The sequence below is a fragment of the Mirounga angustirostris genome, unplaced genomic scaffold (genome assembly GCF_029215605.1).
Source record: "Mirounga angustirostris isolate CCGP_5_RB_7025 unplaced genomic scaffold, mMirAng1.0.hap1 SCAF_7, whole genome shotgun sequence".
Lineage (NCBI taxonomy): Eukaryota > Metazoa > Chordata > Mammalia > Carnivora > Phocidae > Mirounga > Mirounga angustirostris.
This window is the reverse complement of record NW_026991715.1, coordinates 125,084,804-125,102,953: the sequence shown is the minus strand read 5'-3', so window position 1 is coordinate 125,102,953 and position 18,150 is coordinate 125,084,804. Positions and strand designations below refer to the sequence as shown.

At 38.2% G+C, this 18,150-nt stretch overlaps 1 protein-coding gene and 1 non-coding gene across 5 annotated transcripts in view; one reads left to right on the top strand and one right to left on the bottom strand.

The window, feature by feature from the left end:
- The window catches only part of WDR70 (WD repeat domain 70), a 295,418-nt gene that overhangs the window by 30,899 nt on the left and 246,369 nt on the right, over positions 1-18,150 (top strand). The window lies entirely within an intron of this gene.
- LOC123836726 (small nucleolar RNA SNORA67) lies at positions 4,302-4,443 on the bottom strand. Its single transcript, XR_006789045.1, has one exon. It is a non-coding gene; the product is annotated as a small nucleolar RNA SNORA67 (small nucleolar RNA).

Sequence of the window (18,150 nt, the reverse complement as noted above, 5' to 3'; positions counted from 1 at the left end):
TTAATTGCTTGTTTCTGAATTGTGGGAATGAAGATAATGTGTTTTTTTTTTTCTGCCTCATACTTTTCTAGTTTCCATATTGATCATAAGTTGTGCATGTGATTAGAAACAAATAATGGGGTTACATTCAGTTAACATTCCTTCCTTATAAGCCAATTAAGATCTTAACTTAAAAATTAGAATAGATACGGTGATGGGCATTAAGGAGGGCACTTCGTGTTACTACAACTGATGAATCACTAAATTCTACCCCTGAAACTAATAATACACTCTATTTTAACTAAATTGAATTTAAATAAAAAACTAAAAAAGAGAGAAGAAAGGAAAAATATTAGAACAGATACAGAAAAAACTCCAAACAGAATATTGAACATAAATATAAAATAAATCTTAAGTACTGTGAATAAATTCCTATCTTACCTTGTTCCAAAAAGAATTTAATGAAGTGAAATGCTATACAAAAGCATAAATTAGGAAGAATGAAGGAAGATAGAAAAGCAAGAACATAAATAAAATTAACATAAAACATAGGAAGCAGAGTTCTAAATATTTGCTAACGGGTAGGTCACAAAACCTAGTCACCATCATTGGTTACTCTCTTTCCCTCCTGCCCCACATCAATTCATTGCAGGTCTCATTAGCTCTATCTCCAGCCAGATCGCTCCTTTTCTGTCCATCTCCTTCACTACCACCTTAGTGAATCCGGTATCACTCCAACAGCAGTAGCCACTTAGACTGTCTCCCAGCTTCCACTGTTAACTGGAGTATTATAATAGTAATCCAGGCAGTAAAAAGAAGGAACATACAGATACAGGGAAACAATACAGAGGAGTGTTTACGTGGATTTTGGAGCCACATGGGGCTTTCACTTTCAAGCTGTGTGGCTTTGGGCACGTTACTTAACCTCTCTTGTGTCTTCCTTTCCTCCTCTATAAAATGGGGCTGATAAAATACTCAACTGGAATCTTGTAGATGATTCAATGAGTGAATGAATGTATTTGGAACCCTTAGAATGGTGCCTGTTATTTGTCATCCTGGTCATCTATTTATAACAAAAAGTGAATAAAAAAATTTTAATGTGATTTTTAATAAAAACACCTAAAAATGAAACTAAAAGGAAACTTTAATAGCTTATTAAGTAATTCATTCATGCTTCCTGCCAGCAGTCAGGATTATAAATAATTAAGGGGCATTAGAGGTATTCCCTTTAAAATCTGGCATAAAAGATGGTAACTGTTGCATTATTATTCGAGACATTTTTGCCAATTAAACAAGTCAAATTGAAGTAATCAAAATTGCATATTAGGAAGAAGTGAGATTATTGTATTTAGTGTGACTCTACCTAAAATAAAAAAGAACTAATCAAAACATTTATAACAGATTAATTTATAGTAGTCAGTTTATTTTTATTTTATTTTATTTGTATGCAATTTAAAGGATTAATGAAAAAAAGATACCTGTTTTACAACAGGAACAACAACAGCGAATTAGGAGTAAGCTTAGTGGAAGATATGTCTGAATATAAATAACAGTATAAAGCTTTTCAGTACAAAAAAGAATTTAAGTAAATAAGAACCATTAAAAATCAGTAAATATTTCTCATTTTTTCCCCCCACAGAGGTTAAATTATTTGCCCAGTTTGCTTATTTGCTCACTTACCTAGCTATTAAATGATAGAATTGCTATTTAAACCCAGGCCCTCTATGCTTTTAACATTACTGGGCTACCTCCCTTAACTTGGAAGCCGTGGAGTTGGGCTGTGAGCCCGTTTTAAGGGGCCGACCTATCTATCAGTTAGTACCTTACAGCAGTCCCCCCTTATCTGTGGGGGATGCATTCCAAAATCCCCGGTGGATTCCTGAAACCAGAGATGATACCAAACCCTGTGTATACTATGTTTTTTCCTATACGTATATATCTGTGATAAAGTTTAGTTTGTAAACTAGGCACAGTAAGAGATGAACAACAGCTAATGATAAAATAGAACAATTATAACGATATACTGTAATAAGAGGTAAATATGGTCTCTTTCGAAATACCTTGTGATGATGTGAGGTGATAAAATGCCTATGTGACGAGGTGAAGGGAGGTGAATGACATAGGCATTGGAGCTACAGTGTGTTAGGCTACAATTGACCTTCTGAACTTGGTTGACAGTGGGTAATGAAACTGGAAAGCAAAACTATGTTAAGGAGGACTACTGTATTATGTAATGTGGCTGCTGCTGACAAAATGGAAAATAACAATGGCTTAAACAAGATAGAAGTCTTTTCTTTCTATCACTACATCAAAAACTAATGATGTAATGTATGGTGATTAACATAACATAATAAAAAAAAAGGAAAAAAACCATAAATGCAGTCAACTATGGACCAGAACTAGTTCGTGGGTCCAGGGTACCACAGATTAGCTTGCTTCCATCCTTTTGTTCTGCCATCCTCAATAATGTGGGCTTCAAGATGTACGCTCAAACTGTAACCATGATTTTTGCATTTTTTTTTTTTTTAAGATTTTATTCATTTATTTGACAGAGACAGAGACAAACGAGAGCAGGAACCCAAGCAGGGGGAGTGGGAGAGGAAGAAGCAGGCCCCCCGCTGAGCCGGGAGCCCGACGCGGGACTCGATCCCAGGACCCTGGGATCATGACCTGAGCCAAAGGCAGTCGCCCAACCAACTGAGCCACCCAGGCACCCGATTTTTGCATTTTTGTCAGCAGGAATTCAGAAGGGATAAAGAAGGCTACTGATTTTGAACTTAATCTTTTACCTGGGAAATATAATATTTACTTTAGGAAGCTAAGATTGTAGCTAAAATTCAGTGCTTCCATTAGAAAGGATGGATGATATGGAGTGGGGGGAGCCATTTAGCAACTCTAGTGAGCATAAATTTATATTCAGTGTTTGGTGCTTTCGGTTATAGTAATGGCAAATTATTTTTTAGAAAAAAATTTCAGCCATTGTGAATGGTTCTTTACTATTGTATGATATAGACTTACTTGATTTTATTTTGTTCACTGTAAATGTATTATAGCTACTGTTCTCCAAAGGAACAGAAGATGTAAAATTTGTGGGTACTAATGCAATCTTTAAACTCTTGGGATTGGTTACTATATTAGCATGCCTGAATTTCATTTGATTTTTTTTTTTAGTTTAGTTATTGTACTATTTTTTCTTAAGAAACGAGTTGCAGTCTTTTTGGTTCATTTTGTTAAAGAAAGAATCCCTAAAACTAGCCCCAAGGCTAGCCCTAAGATATAGTCAAGTTCAACTAGGTATTTGTCAGGTTCATTTATACAGAGAATCATTGAAATACTCATAAGGGAAATGGGAGTTATAGAAATGGACTTTTTAAGGGGCGCCTGGTTGGCTCAGTCATTAACCGTCTGCCTTCGGCTCAGGTCATGATCCCAGGGTACTGGGATCGAGCCCCACATCGAGCCCCACATCGGGCTCCCTGCTCAGCAGGAAACCTGCTTCTCCCTCCTCTCCCACTCCCCCTGTTTGTGTTCCCTGTCTCGCTGTGTCTCTCTCTGTCAAATAAATAAGTAAAATCTTTTAAAAAAAAGGAAATGGACTTTTAAAAACTTTACAGGATTCCTTTTTTTTTTTTTTTAAAGATTTTATTTATTTATTTTTTTGAGAGAGAGAATGAGACAGAGAGCATGAGAGGGGGGAGGGTCAGAGGGAGAAGCAGACTCCCTGCTGAGCAGGGAGCCCGATGTGGGACTTGATCCCGGGACTCCAGGATCATGACCTGAGCCGAAGGCAGTCGCTTAACCAACTGAGCCACCCAGGCGCCCCAGGATTCCTTTTTTTATTATTAAAAATAATTTAAAAAATATATTTTTATTTTTTATTTTTTGCCTCAAAAAGTGACATTTATTCAAAGGAGAAAAGAAAAATGACAAGCTGTCCATCCCTTGGCTCCCTTCCCTCTCCCCTCCTGCTCCTCTTTAGCCCACCCACCCCAAACCCTGAGTAGGGCTAGGTAGGAGGACAGCCACTCAGATAAGGTCAGCAACACTGAGGGGCATCTCCTCACTGGAGGTGTTGTAGAAGGTCTTGATGTCTCGAAGAGTCTTCTTGTCTTCTTCTGTCACCATGATAGCCTCACGCTTACAGCCAAATTGGCCACCACGACTGATTCTGTGGATATAGTTTTCCCTGTTGGTGGGAAGGTCATAGTTGACGACTAAAGAAACCTGCTGCACATCAGTGCTCTGGCTTAGGTCAAGAGAGAGGACAACTTCAGTGTGTGAATGAGAAAAGGACACAGTCTATCCAAAAGAATTTGAAGTATCTGTGTAGGCAGCCAAAGGAACACAAAGAAAGCAAACACCCCCTCTTCTCCAAAAACGTAAGGCATGCCAGATTTTATTCCAAGTTGCTACTTCCTGAAGAGGGGCGTGAGCAGGCCCTTTGGAGAGGGAATCATCTTGGATTTTATAGAAGGCTTCCTTAACAGAGAAAGTACATTTTATTTTTTAATTTTTTAAAAGATTTTATTTATTTGACAGAAAGAGCAAGTGCACAAGTGGGGGAGCAGTGGGCAGAGAGAGAGGGAGAAGCAGGCTCCCCGCTGAGCAGGAAGCCCTATGCGGGGCTCGATCCCAGGGCACTGGGATCATGACCTGACCCGAAGGCAGATGCTTAACAACTGAGCCACCCAGGCATCCGAGAAAGTGTATTTTAAATGCTTCAATGTAGGGCACCTGGGTGGTTAAGTTGGTTGTGCTTCTGCCTTCGGCTCAGGTCATGATCCCGGAGTCCAGGGATCCAGCCCTGCAGTGGGCTCCCTGCTCAGTGGGGAGTCTGCTTCTCCCTCTGACCCTCACACTCTCTTTCTCAAATAAATAAATAAAATCTTAAAAAAAAAAAAAAAGAAATGCTTCAATTTAGGGATATATGCTTCTTCAGTGAAGCAAGTTATACCTGTAAACAAAATTAGCAATTTTTCCTCAGTTGTGTATGTGTGTTTTTAAAGGTTTTATTTATAAGAGAGAGAGAGCACAAGCACAAGGAGTGGGGAGGGGCAGAGGGAGAGGGAGAAGCCGACTCTCCTGAGCAGGGAGCTGGATGCGGGACTCGATCCCAGGACCGTGGCATCACAACCTGAGTCGAAGGCAGATGCTTAACCAACTGAGTCACCCAGGCTCCCCTCCTCAGTTGTGTTTATGATTATCATTTTTTTAAAATAAATTTTTCTGATTATATTTTAATATATTTCCCTCTTCTGTTGCTTTCCTCCTGGTATTTCTTTCATTGTTTTTTGTTTTTTGTTTTTTAAATTTATTTTATTATTATGTTAGTCACCATACATCATTACACCATTAGTTTTTTTTTTAATTTTTTATTATGTTAATCACCATACATTTACATCATTAGTTTTTGATGTAGTGTTCCATGATTCATTGTTTGTGTATAACACCCAGTGCTCCATGCAGAACGTGCCCTCTTTAATACCCATCACCAGGCTAACCCATCCTCCCACCCCCCTCCCCTCTAGAACCCTCAGTTTGTTTTTCAGAGTCCATCGTCTCTCATGGTTTGTCTCCCCCTCCGATTTCCCCCCCTTCATTCTTCCCCTCCTGCTATCTTCTTTTTTTTTTCTTAACATATATTGCATTATTAGTTTCAGAGGTACAGATCTGTGATTCAACAGTCTTGCACAATTCACAGCGCTCACCATAGCACATACCCTCCCCAGTGTCTATCACCCAGTCACCCCATCCCTCCCACCCCACCCCCCACTCCAGCAACCCTCAGTTTGTTTCCTGAGATTAAGAATTCCTCATATCAGTGAGGTCATATGATACATGTCTTTCTCTGATTGACTTATTTCGCTCAGTATAACACCCTCCAGTTCTATCCACGTCATTGCAAATGGCAAGATCTCATTCCTTTTGATGACTGCATAATATTCCATTGTATATATATACCACATCTCTTTATCCATTCATCTGTCGATGGACATTTTGGCTCTTTCCACAGTTTGGCTATTGTGGACATTGCTGCTATAAACATCGGGGTGCACCTACCCCTTTGGATCCCTACATTTGTATCTTTGGGGTAAATACCCAGTAGTGCAATTGCTGGGTTGTAGGGTAGCTCTATTTTCAACTTTTTGAGGAACCGCATACTGTTTTCCAGTGTGGTTGCACCAGCTTGCATTCCCACCAACAGTGTAGGAGGGTTCCCCTTTTTCTGCATCCTCACCAACATCTGTCGTTTCCTGACTTGTTAATTTTAGCCATTCTGACTGGTGTGAGGTGGTATCTCATTGAGGTTTTGATTTGGATTTCCCTGATGCCGAGCGTACATCATTAGTTTTTGATGTAGTGTTCCATGATTCATTGTTTGCGTATAACATCCAGTGCTCCATGCAATACGTGCCCTCCTTGATACCCATCACCAGGCTAACCCATCCCCCCACCCCCCTCCTCTCTAAAACCCTCAGTTTTTTTCTGAGAGTCCATAGTCTCTCATGGTTCGTCTCCCCCTCCAATTTCCTCCCCTTCATTTTTCCCTTCCTACTATCTTTTTTTTTTTTTTTAACATATAATGTATTCTTTGTTTCAGAGGTACAGGTCTGTGATTCATCAGTCTTACACAATTCACAGCACTCACCATAGCACATATCCTCCCCTATGTCCATCATTCTGCTCCCCCATCCCTCCCACCCCCCCACCATTCCAGCAACCCTCAGTTTGTTTCCTGAGATTAAGAGTCTCTTATGGTTTGTCTTATGATTATCATTTTTTAAGAGGAGTTTTACCTCCTTCCCGCTCTCTTTTATTATTTTCTACAACTGACATATAATTCAGTTCCCATTTAGCACTGGTTGTATCAGTAATTCAAGATATATTTCTTAAGGACATATCTAATTTTTCATCATATAGGCTAATATATGGAAGGTCTGATTTTTTTTTTTTTTGAAGATTTTATTTATTTATTTGACACAGAGACAGCAAGAGAGGGAACACAAGCAGGGGGAGCGGGAGAGGGAGAAGCAGGCTCCCTGCTGAGCAGGGAGCCCGATGCGGGGCTCTATCCAGAACCCTGGGATCATGACCTGAGCCGAGGGCAGACGCTAACAACCGAGACACCCAGGCGCCCCTGGAAGGTCTGATTTTTAAATGTATCAGACCCTAGCAGTTCCTGTTGGCCCATTAATTCTCCCTAACAGAGTTTTGAGTTGGTACTGGTCAAAACTTTAATGCTTCCTTCCCAGTGCTCTAGTTCCTGCTTGTTAAAATTCTGTCCAGCCTTTAGGGACCATTTCAACTGTGATTTCTTCCATGCAACCTCTCCAGATGCCAACTGCATTTTTTACTTCCCAGGCTTGGTTTCTGCCTTCCACAGCAAACACAAACTACTTGCCTTGTTAATTCATTATATGTGTGCTTGTCTTAACTCCTCTGCCTCCACTTTGCAATATTTGTAATGATCTCAAGTATAGGGACTTGTATATAAATGGTTCAGTAATTTTTAAAAACTCTTAAAACCTGTGGTGTTGTGTCTTTATACAGTACATACAGAGTAAATATTTGTCAAGTGGATTGAGTGTATTTAGCTTTAATAATTGAACAGTTCATTTTATGACATTTGAGAGTGTTCTCTCTTTGTGACTTAGCAATCCTTAGTTTTTACATGGAAAATGGAAGTAGGGATCGAGGAATGAACAGAGGAAATAACGAATATAGAAATGTATAAAGATACCTATTTCTGGAAGAACCATTATGTTTGCCTTCTCCTAAGTTTACAATTTATTTTTTATTATTTTTTATCTGAATATATAATTTAGTTATATAATAGTTTAATAACTATAGGAGGTGCTCTGTGAGTCAAATGATATTAATTAGGTAATTTAATTATATAGACTGTAACTACTTATGAACCTACCTGTCAAGTGAGGCAAAAAAAGTTACAGTTTTCTCTTCTTAAAACAGTCTGGGGGCACCTGGGTGGCTCAGTTGGTTAAGCGACTGCCTTCGGCTCAGATCATGATCCTGGAGTCCCTGGATTGAGTCCCGCATCGGGCTCCCTGCTCAGCAGGGAGTCTGCTTCTCCCTCTCCCTCTCCCACTCCTCTCTCGCTGTGTCTTTCTCTGTCAAATAAATAAATAAAATCTTTAAAAAAAAACCCCAAAAAACAGTCTGACAAAAAGGAATTGTGATTGTTTTTATTGAGATATAATTTATATATAATGTTCACAGATCTTAAGGGTTCATTTGGTGAGTGTTAATGATTGTATATTTTGTGTTTAGGCACCATCCAAAACAACATGTAGGACATTTCCATCACCCAAATAGTTCTTTGTGCCCCCTTCTAGTCACAAAACTTTTAAAGAATGAGATTTTGGTAGCTGTATAATTGGAAGGAAAATTATGAGAGAACATAATTGGAGGTACAGTAAAAACTATACCACCTGGTTATTAATTTTTGTTGTTTTTTATATTCAGTTTACTTCAGTTGCTGGTTAGCAGTTGGTCTAGTGTTACTACTGTTGAGGTCACTGGAATGGAAATGTTAATGTTGTATATCATAATTCTTTTGATGACAAGCTCACTTTTTTATTCTTCCTTTATTCCATTTTACTTACTACAGTGGTAGTGGAATTGTTCTTTCAAATAGAATGCAAATGAAAACAGTATGCAAACCATTACTCAACTTTGACAAACTACACCAACTGTTAACTAATTAGAAGTATTTAGTGTTTGAAGATTTATTATTATTTTTGAGTTTAATGAACAAAAATTCGAATTGGTAGGGTCAGAGAAAAGAGGTAAAAATTAATTTTTAAATTGTATCTATTGTGCCTGATTCTGATTTTTTTAAAAGTAAAAAAGGTTTTAACTAATAGTTAAATGGAGACTTTGGGATTATTTTTTTTTAATTTAATTTTATTATGTTAATCACCATACATTACATCATTAGTTTTTGATGTAGTGTTCCATGATTCATTGTTTGCATATAACACCCAGTGCTCCATTCAGTACGTGCCCTCCTTAATACCCATCACCAGGCTAACCCAGCCCCCCACCCCCCTCCCCTCTAGAACCCTCAGTTTGTTTCTCAGAGTCCATAGTCTCTCATGGTTCATCTCCCCCCTCCAATTTTTCCCCCTTCATTTTTCCCTTCCTGCTATCTTCTTCTTTTCTTTTTTTTTAAATATATAATGTATTATTTGTTTCAGAGGTACAGGTCTGTGATTCAACAGTCTTACACAATTCACAGCGCTCACCATAGCACATACCCTCCCCAATGTCTATCACCCAGCCACCCCATCCCTCCCACCCCCCACCACTCCAACCCTCAGTTTCCTGAGATTAAAAATTCCTCATATCAATGAGATCATATGGTACATGTCTTTCTCTGATTGACTTATTTCGCTTAGCATAATACCCTCTAGTTCCATCCGCGTCATTGCAAATGGCAAGATTTCATTTTTTTTCTTGAGACTTTGGGATTATTGAGGATTTTCATTAGCCTTGCTATCCTCTTTCCTGTTACTGCAGAAAACTGAAAGTTGAATTTTTAAGACTGTAGCTAAAGGCTAGATGTGAGCACCTGTTTTCCATGAACTTTCTCTGACTCTCTGGTTGGCACGTTCTGTGGTGAAGAGTCCAAGTTTGGGCCACCACTGTGCTTCTCTGACTTTTGGTCTGAGGCTTCTCATCCCCTTGGCCTTGGTCATTGCCAACCACCTGTATCAGTCCGTCTCTTTCCTTCATGCATAGGGAAAGGTTGAAGAATTAACAGTGGGTCAGAGTTCTCTTTTAGTTCTCAGAAGTTGATATGAGAATGAAAGAGTTAAGTAAACACTTAAGATAGAGATTGACACATACTAAGCACTCAGAATTGCAGGGCTTTATCATTACCATATTTGATTAATGACCAATTTTAATTTAATTGCAGATGAGTGGGAAGAAAAGTCTTAAAAAAAAAAATGTAAGGAAGCTTAATGATCTTAACTTCAGAGGAAATTAATGTTCCTTAAAACAACAATTTAATTACACCTGCAAGATTCTGTCAGCAGAGGATGCTAGAAGCTCTATTCCAAAATCCAGTGAATGTGCTCCTTACCATTTCCAAGCTGCAAATGTGTGAAGGCTTTCATTCTTTAGATGGACACTAGGGGGCAATAGAGACATTTTGGCTTTTGGCAAAAATCCATTTTACTCGAACTGTCTCCTGTCTACAGTGGAAGGAAAAAAAAAAGAATCTTATAAACAATGTCTTCTATAAATTGGAACAAGTGAGGTGAAGGTTGAGATTAATGCTGGAATAATCATTTTTTAAAAAAGAATAATGCAGAAAAATTATAAATATTCTTTTGTGATTTGACAGTATTTTAACATTTTTTTTTTTTTTTAAGATTTTATTTATTTATTCATGAGAGACAGAGAGAGACAGACAGAGGCAGAGGGAGAAGCAGGTTCCCCGCGGAGCAGGGAGCCCGATGCGGGACTCGATCCAGGGACTCCAGGATCATGACCTGAGCCGAAGGCAGTCGCTCGAACAACTGAGCCACCCAGGCGCCCCGTATTTTAACATATTTACAGGGTTGTGGGTTTTTTTTGTATCTTTAAGCTTTTTAAGTCAGTAAGTATACGATAAGGCTCAATGGCAGGAAGGTTAAGGATAGCCTCTTTATAACTTAAGATTTAAGTTTATAAGGTCAAATAAGAAAGTTTATATTTCTCTAATCACCAGAATAATCCAAACTTTTAAAAACAGATGTCAAATCTTAACACTTCCCTGCTTCCCTTGTCACTTTCCTGTCAGTAAACCCTCCAATTTCTTCCTGTCACAATGTTAAGAAATCCAAGTTCCCAGCCTTGACCTCTAAGGCCTGCATGACTTGGCCTCTTCACATCTTTCTGACTTCGTCCCCTTCCACTCCCTGTCTTGCTCACTCTTCTCTACCCACAGAGACCTTTCTGCTTTTCTCTTAGCAACTATGTTTCTTCCCTCAAAGAGCTTCTCTATTTACTCTTTCCTCTACACGAAATAGCTCTCAGACATGACTCCCTCTTTTATTTGGATCTTTGTGGAAGTGTTATCTCTTTGACCACTTTATACAAGTACTTCCACTCTCTCTACTGCACTGCTTTTTCTGACATTGCTTTATGATAGTTATCATTGTTTGACATTTTTTGTTTATTGGCTTGTTGTCTTTCTCCTCATAGTAATACAAGTTCTGTGAGGGCAGTTATATTGTCTCTTTTATTGTTGTATCCCCAGTGGCTTGACTGGTACCTGGCACATAGTAGATGCTCAAGGAATATTTGTTCAATGAATGGCTGTCCTTGGCTGTGGTCAGAGTTACTCTCTTGACCCTAAACATTTCACTGAATCAAAGCCAGCTTCTGATATAGTCACAATTATCCTTTAGAAGCTCAGGAGTCAGTACTCACCCTCACATTCGTAGGCTAGTCCTGCCACAATTCCTTTGTTAAAAGGCTGCAGTCCTTTTTCTTTTTTTTTAAAGATTTTATTTATTTTTTTGACAGAGAGAGACAGCGAGAGAGGGAACACAAGCAGGGGGAGTGGGAGAGGGAAAAGCAGGCTTTCCTCTGAGCAAGGAGCCCGATGCGGGGCTCGATCCCAGGACCCTGGGATCATGACCTGAGCCAAAGGCAGACACTTAACGACTGAGTCACCCACGTGCCCCGGCTGCGGTCCTTTTTAAGCTCCCATTGCCAGGTAGGCTTTTGTATCTTCTCAGGTGGCTGCCAGGAGCAATCACTAGTGTGTGTCCTTTCTGCCTTTGAGCAATGGCTTTTTTTTTCCCCCAACAAATATTTTATGTAATTGTAATGTGAATGACACTGCTAGCATGAACCATTTTCTTTCTTTCTTTCTTCCTTCCTTCCTTTCTTTCTTTCTTTCTTTCTTTCTTTCTTTCTTTGCAATAGTTAGTGTGTAGTGATGAAGATGGACTATTTTTTTTTTAAGATTTATTAGAGAGAGAGTGAGTGCACGTGTGCATGCACAGGGTTGGGGTAGGGGAGAGGGAGAGGGAGAGAGAATCTCAAGCAGACTCCCCTCATAGCCCGATTCGGGGCTTGATCTCACCACCCTGAGCTCATGATGCAAGCCAAAATCAAGAGTTGGATGTGTAGCCGACTGAGCCACCCAGGTACCCCCAAAGATGGACTAGTTTATGCAAATAATACAAAGCATAATTTAAGTGCAATGAGGAAGGCAGGAGGGTACTTTTTATCTGACCGATTGTAGTCTCCTTAATTACAAGTTGTTTTAACATGTAAGTTTATTTACTCTGGTAAATTTCTGTCATTATGATGTATATACTGTACATTAAGTTGCAAATCTTGCAGATGTAAATTGTCATTAAGTCTATGGAAGTGATGTTAAGGATGTCCTTTGCTCTACCAAAGCCATTGTCAAATGAGGATTTAGTTGAGTTACACCAGTTCTTAAGTAAAAAAAGGAATATTGACAAGGGTGGTAAATGATTTGACTATCATAGGATTAAGAGCCTTTGAGAAAACTTGAATATTTTTTGCAAAAACAGTCCTCTTAATAATCCTTGCCCAAGTCAGTCCTATAGAGTCTTTATGCCATGTTATGTCAAAAATTTTAGTTGGAAAAATGACCCCTCCCACTCCCACCCCATTCTCTCTCTGCTCATAACACTGCTGGGTTTGTTTTTTTTTTTTTCACACTTTATATTTTTGATCCTAGGTTCAGAGGGTTAAATTATTCACACATCATACTCCTATTAATACTGTTATAATTGGCTGTAAAAAAAAAAAATACTGTTGTAATTGGGCCTTCCAAAGCCCTTCGCTTGTTATTTATCTATGTGGAATTTTTAATCTTTTTTATCTTTCGTTTTCATTTCGTTTTTCTTTCTAGATCCTAACATCTTCCTACATATGCCTCACCTCTTGGCTCTGTTTCACTCATGTTTCCTTTCACCTTAAACCTTTTTTTTTTTTAAACTTAATTCAGTGTAATTTCCCCCCCATTTCTTATTTCAGTTTGTTATTATTTTATTTTTTAACAATATTGTTTTTGAGTAATCTCTATACCCAACATGAGGCTCAAACTTACAACCCCGAGATCGAGTCACACACTGTCCACTGAACCAGCCAGGCATCCCACTCAGTTTATTATTTAAAAATTTTTCTTTTAGTTGCTTTATTTATAGATTTTATTTTTTCTTCTGCCTTCGCAACGATAAGTAGTCTTAAGAATGAGGGTTATGTAACTAGTTTTTGCACTCCTCTAAATGTTAAAGAAGATAATTATAGAAAATGCACATCAGGGGCCCCTGGGTGGCTCAGTTGGTTAAGCGACTGCCTTCAGCTCAGGTCATGATCCTGGAGTCCCTGGATCGAGTCCCGCATCGGGCTCCCTGCTCGGCAGGGAGTCTGCTTCTCCCTCTGACCCTCCCCACTCTCATGTGCTCTCTCTCATTCTCTCTCTTTCAAATAAATAAATAAAATCGTTAAAAAAAAATGCACATCAGTTTGTCAGTTTAGTAGGTATAAACACAGTATTTGAAAATAAAACAGGTCCCTTGATCTTTCACTCTTTCTATTTACATGAGTAAAATTGTGTCAGTTTTGAGATTTCTCAGTGCTTTAATCTTACAATTTAAAAAGTGCCATTATAAAGAATTTCTAGAAAATCAGGAATATTTACCAAAATTGATATAATTTGTCTTTTCGTGGAATTAGGTACTTTCTTGTTTCCATGATTGTAAAGTTTGCATTGGAATAAATTTTTATTTTTAAGTACCAAATTGATAGAATGGCATATAAGTACCTATTGAAGCAGCTCCAACAGAGCTTACTTTTATTCTTCTATAAACCTTGATCCTTATTTGGAAAGACATTTTGTTCATACTATTTGTGCTCAGTGCTAGAAGTGCAGCTAATTGTGAATTTGAAATAAGACCAAGACCACCAAGTTGATTCACATAGTCTACCAGGCAGCTGTTGGTTGGTAATGTTGCCATTTCACTACTGATCTGGATCGGAATCAGGGAGTCTTTATTCACTTTTGCATCCCAAGAGCCTTGCAGAGTATAAATGGGAATTAAATGCTTTTTTGAATAAATGAGGAAGTTAGTGGCACAGCCGTGATTTTTTTACTGTCGTAAGAAGGGATTCTCCAACAAACCGGGAATTCACTGTTAAGCCACAGTTTTCTGTCTCTGCAGTCTCCTTTTGATTTATGATAAAGAAATAAGCAGATGCTCAAATCTAGAACCAAATAATTTTACTGACAGTGGATACTTTGTGCAGTAATGTCCTAAGCACTGAAGGTGAAATAACTCCTTTAATACTCCTGGTACTATTATCCTCTGTTGACAGATAAGGAAACTGATACTCAGAGATGCTAAGTAACTTTCCCAGGGCCACCCAGTAGTAAACGTTGGAGCCAGCTTTTGAATCTGGCGAATCTGCTCCAGAATCTGTGTGCTTAACTTTACGCTCTCCTTTACCTCTGGTTGTAACCCACCCTGCCTCTCTCCTGCACTTACCTCATGCCCCATCCATATAAACTATGAACAGTCTTGGAATATGCCTGACTCTTGTGCATTCCAGTATGCTCTTCCTTGTCTCTGGATGGTGGCCAACACTTAGTACAACTCCGTTCACTTGGCAGGCTATGTAAGCATTGACCCTTGTGGGGTACATTGAGACAGACCTGTCTCCTTCATCAGGGAAGAACCTTTTCAGTTTTAAGGATCTAGCTTTTCTCCTTGTGAAAGGAGAACATTTTCTTTTTGTAAAACCCTCAGTGAGCCACAAAAATAGAATTGAATACCTCCTTCTTTATGCTACTTCTGTGTTATATTCCTCTATTATTTTATATTATAACAGCTTTATTGAGATATTCATATGTACTAATTTCACAATTTTCAGGTATACAATTCAGTGAGTGTTAGTATAGTCATGGAGTTGTGCAACTATCACTACCACCTAATTTTATGACATTTTCCTCCTCCCCCAAAGAAACCTTGCACTCTTTAACTTTCACTTCCTATTCTCTCCTCACTACCCTATCCCTAATTCCTGGCAATCACTAATCTACTTTCTGTCTCTATGGATTTGTTTGTTCTGGAGATTTCATCACTGGACTAATACAGTAAGTGTTCTTTTCATTGATTTCTTTCACACAGTGTAATGTTTTCAAGGTTCATCCATGTTGTAGCATGTATGAGTGCCTCATTCCTTTTTATTGCCAGTATTGCCACATTTTTTTTAAATGCATTCATTAGTTGATGGATGTCTGCTATGAACATTTGTGTAGAAGTTTTTGTATGGATGTATTTTTTTGGTTTGGGGGGTTTATATCTAGGAGTGGAATTACTAGGTTATATGATAACTGTGTTCAATATTTTGAGGAACTGTTTTTCAAACTGGCTACACCATTTAAAATCCCACCAGTAGTCTATGAGGATTCAGTCTTTCACATCCTCACCAACATGTGTTATTGTTCGTCTTTATGATTACAGCTGTCCTAGTGAGTGTGAAGTAATATCTTGTAGTTTTGATTTGCATTTCTCTAAAGAACGAGATGACTTTGAGCATTGTTTCATGTACTTATTGGCCATTTGTATATCTTCTTTGGAGGGATGTCTCTTTAGATCTTTTTCCTGTTTCAATTGACTTGTCTATCGTTGAGTTATCAGGGTTCTTTATATATTATGGACATAAGTCCCTTATCAGACATATGATTTCCAAATATTTTCCCTCATTCTTTGAGTTGTCCGTCACCTTCTTGATGGTGTACTTTGAGGTACAATAACTTTAAATTTTGGTGAAATCCAATTAATTTTTTCTGTTGTTGTTTGTGCTTTTGGTGTCACAGCTAAGAAGCCTAACTCAAGGTCATGAAGATTTACTCCTGTTTTTTTCTAAGAGTTTTACAGCTTTCGTTCTTACATTTAGGTCTTTGATACATATTGAGATCATTTTTGCATACGATTTACATAGGGCATTCACAACCACGATAAAATGATCATAATTGTGATACAATCATTTGTTTACAAGTGTGTACCTTTCATAGCTTCTGAGCTCATGAAGACAATACCTGTGCCTTCCTTATTTTGGGGTTCTTAGTGTTTATTAGGTACAGCTTTTATTAAATCTGCCTGTGGCTTCAAATGTTTTATCTCGAAAGTACACAGAAGAATTTGAAGAGTAGATATGAAAATAAATAGTTGGTAGATATGTCCCCATGTTTTAGAGGGATATGTAAACACATTATGGTAAGTACAAATACGATTGTCTATTATTTTTTCCTCACAGATTTCACTTATTTTCTTTTAAAAACAAGCTTTCATTAGTAGGTAATCTTTATTATCTTCAGTTAAGAAGATATATTTTGAGCACCTACAGTATACTATTAGGTATTACAGATACAAATCAACTAAGACATTGTATTTGTCCTCAAGGATCTTACAGACTAATGGGGACATGGCAAGTGAACAATCTACTTTTGTCCTTTTTTTTTTTTTTAAGATTTTATTTTTAAGTACTCTCTGTACCACGTGGGACTTGAACTCACAACCCCAAGATCAAGAGTTGCGTGCTCTACCACCTGAGCCAGCCACATGCCCCAAATATCACTTCTTTCTAAACTTGCTTCTCCTCTCTCTCCTGCTTTTAAGTTGTTTCTTTTTATTTTTTTTATTTTCAAATTTTTATTTAAATTCTAGTTAGTTAACATACAGTGCAGTATTGGTTTCAGGAATAAGATTTAGTGATTTGTCATTTACATACAACACTCAGTGCTTGTCGTAACAAGTGCCCTCCTTAATACCCATCACCCATTTAGTCTTCCCTACCCACCTCCCTCTCTCAACCCTCAGTTTGTTCTCTTTCATTAAGAGTCTCTTATGGTTTGTTTCCCTCTTTCTCTCTCTTTTTTCCCCCCCTTCCCATAGGTTCATCTGTTTTGTTTCTTAAATTCCACATGAGTGAAATCGTATGGTATTTGTCTTTCTTTCTCTGACTGACTTATTTCACTTAGCATAATATACTCTAGCTCTCTCCATGTTGTTGCAAATGCAAGATTTCATTCTTTTTGATGGCTGAGTCATATTCCATTGTATGTGTACACCACATCTTCTTTATCCGTTCATCAGCTGATGGACATTTAGGCTCTTTCCATAGTTTGGCTATTGTTCATAAAGCTGCTATAAACATCGGGGTGCATATGTCCCTTTGAATTTGTATTTTTGTATCCTTTGGGTAAATACCTAGTAGTGCAATTGCTGGATCATAGGGTAGTTCTATTTTTAACTTTTTTGGGGGAACCTCCATACTATTTCCCAGAGTGTCTGTACCAGTTCTCATTTCTACCAACAGTGCACGAGGGCTCCCCTTTCTCCACATCCTCTCCACAATCTGTGTTTGTTCTTTAGCAAGAAATGCTCAAGAGCGATTTAAAATACTTGGTTATAGTGGTGGTGGCTTTAGACATTATGGTAAGTATGAAGCGTTAATACTGTGTTTGTTCCATATGTGGTGGGATGAGTAGGATGTATAATTGCTAGAGCTGGAATTGTAGAATTGTCCAAGAGAACCTGTATAGATTGGTTTTTAAGATGTTTCTAATTTTCACTGTCCCTTTGACAATTGTGAAGCATATACATGCTTTTGCATGTATGGAAAGTTATATTAAATCAGATATCGTATCCATTCTGCAGTGTTGTTAGGTAAAGGATAAAGATACCTCAGTGTCAGGGTAAATTTAATAAAAATTTATTATGGCTCAGGCTTCTTTTGTTTTCCCAAATAAATTAATCCTTTACCTAATTGAACTCATGCTGTGGCACCTTTTGTCATTAAAGTTAGTAAAGTCCATGCATCTTTATTTATTTATTTATTTATTTATTTATTTATTTATTTATTTATTTGACAGAGAGAGAGACAGCGAGAGAGGGAACACAAGCAGGGGGAGTGGGAGAGGGAGAAGCAGGCTTCCCGTGGAGCAGGGAGCCTGATGCGGGGCTCGATCCCAGGACCTTGGGATCATGACCCGAGCCGAAGGCAGACGCTTAACGACTGAGCCACCCAGGCGCCCCTAGTCCGTGAGTCTTTAACTAAATAGAAACAGATTGCACAAGCAGTAACTCAATTTTTTTTAAAAAACAGATA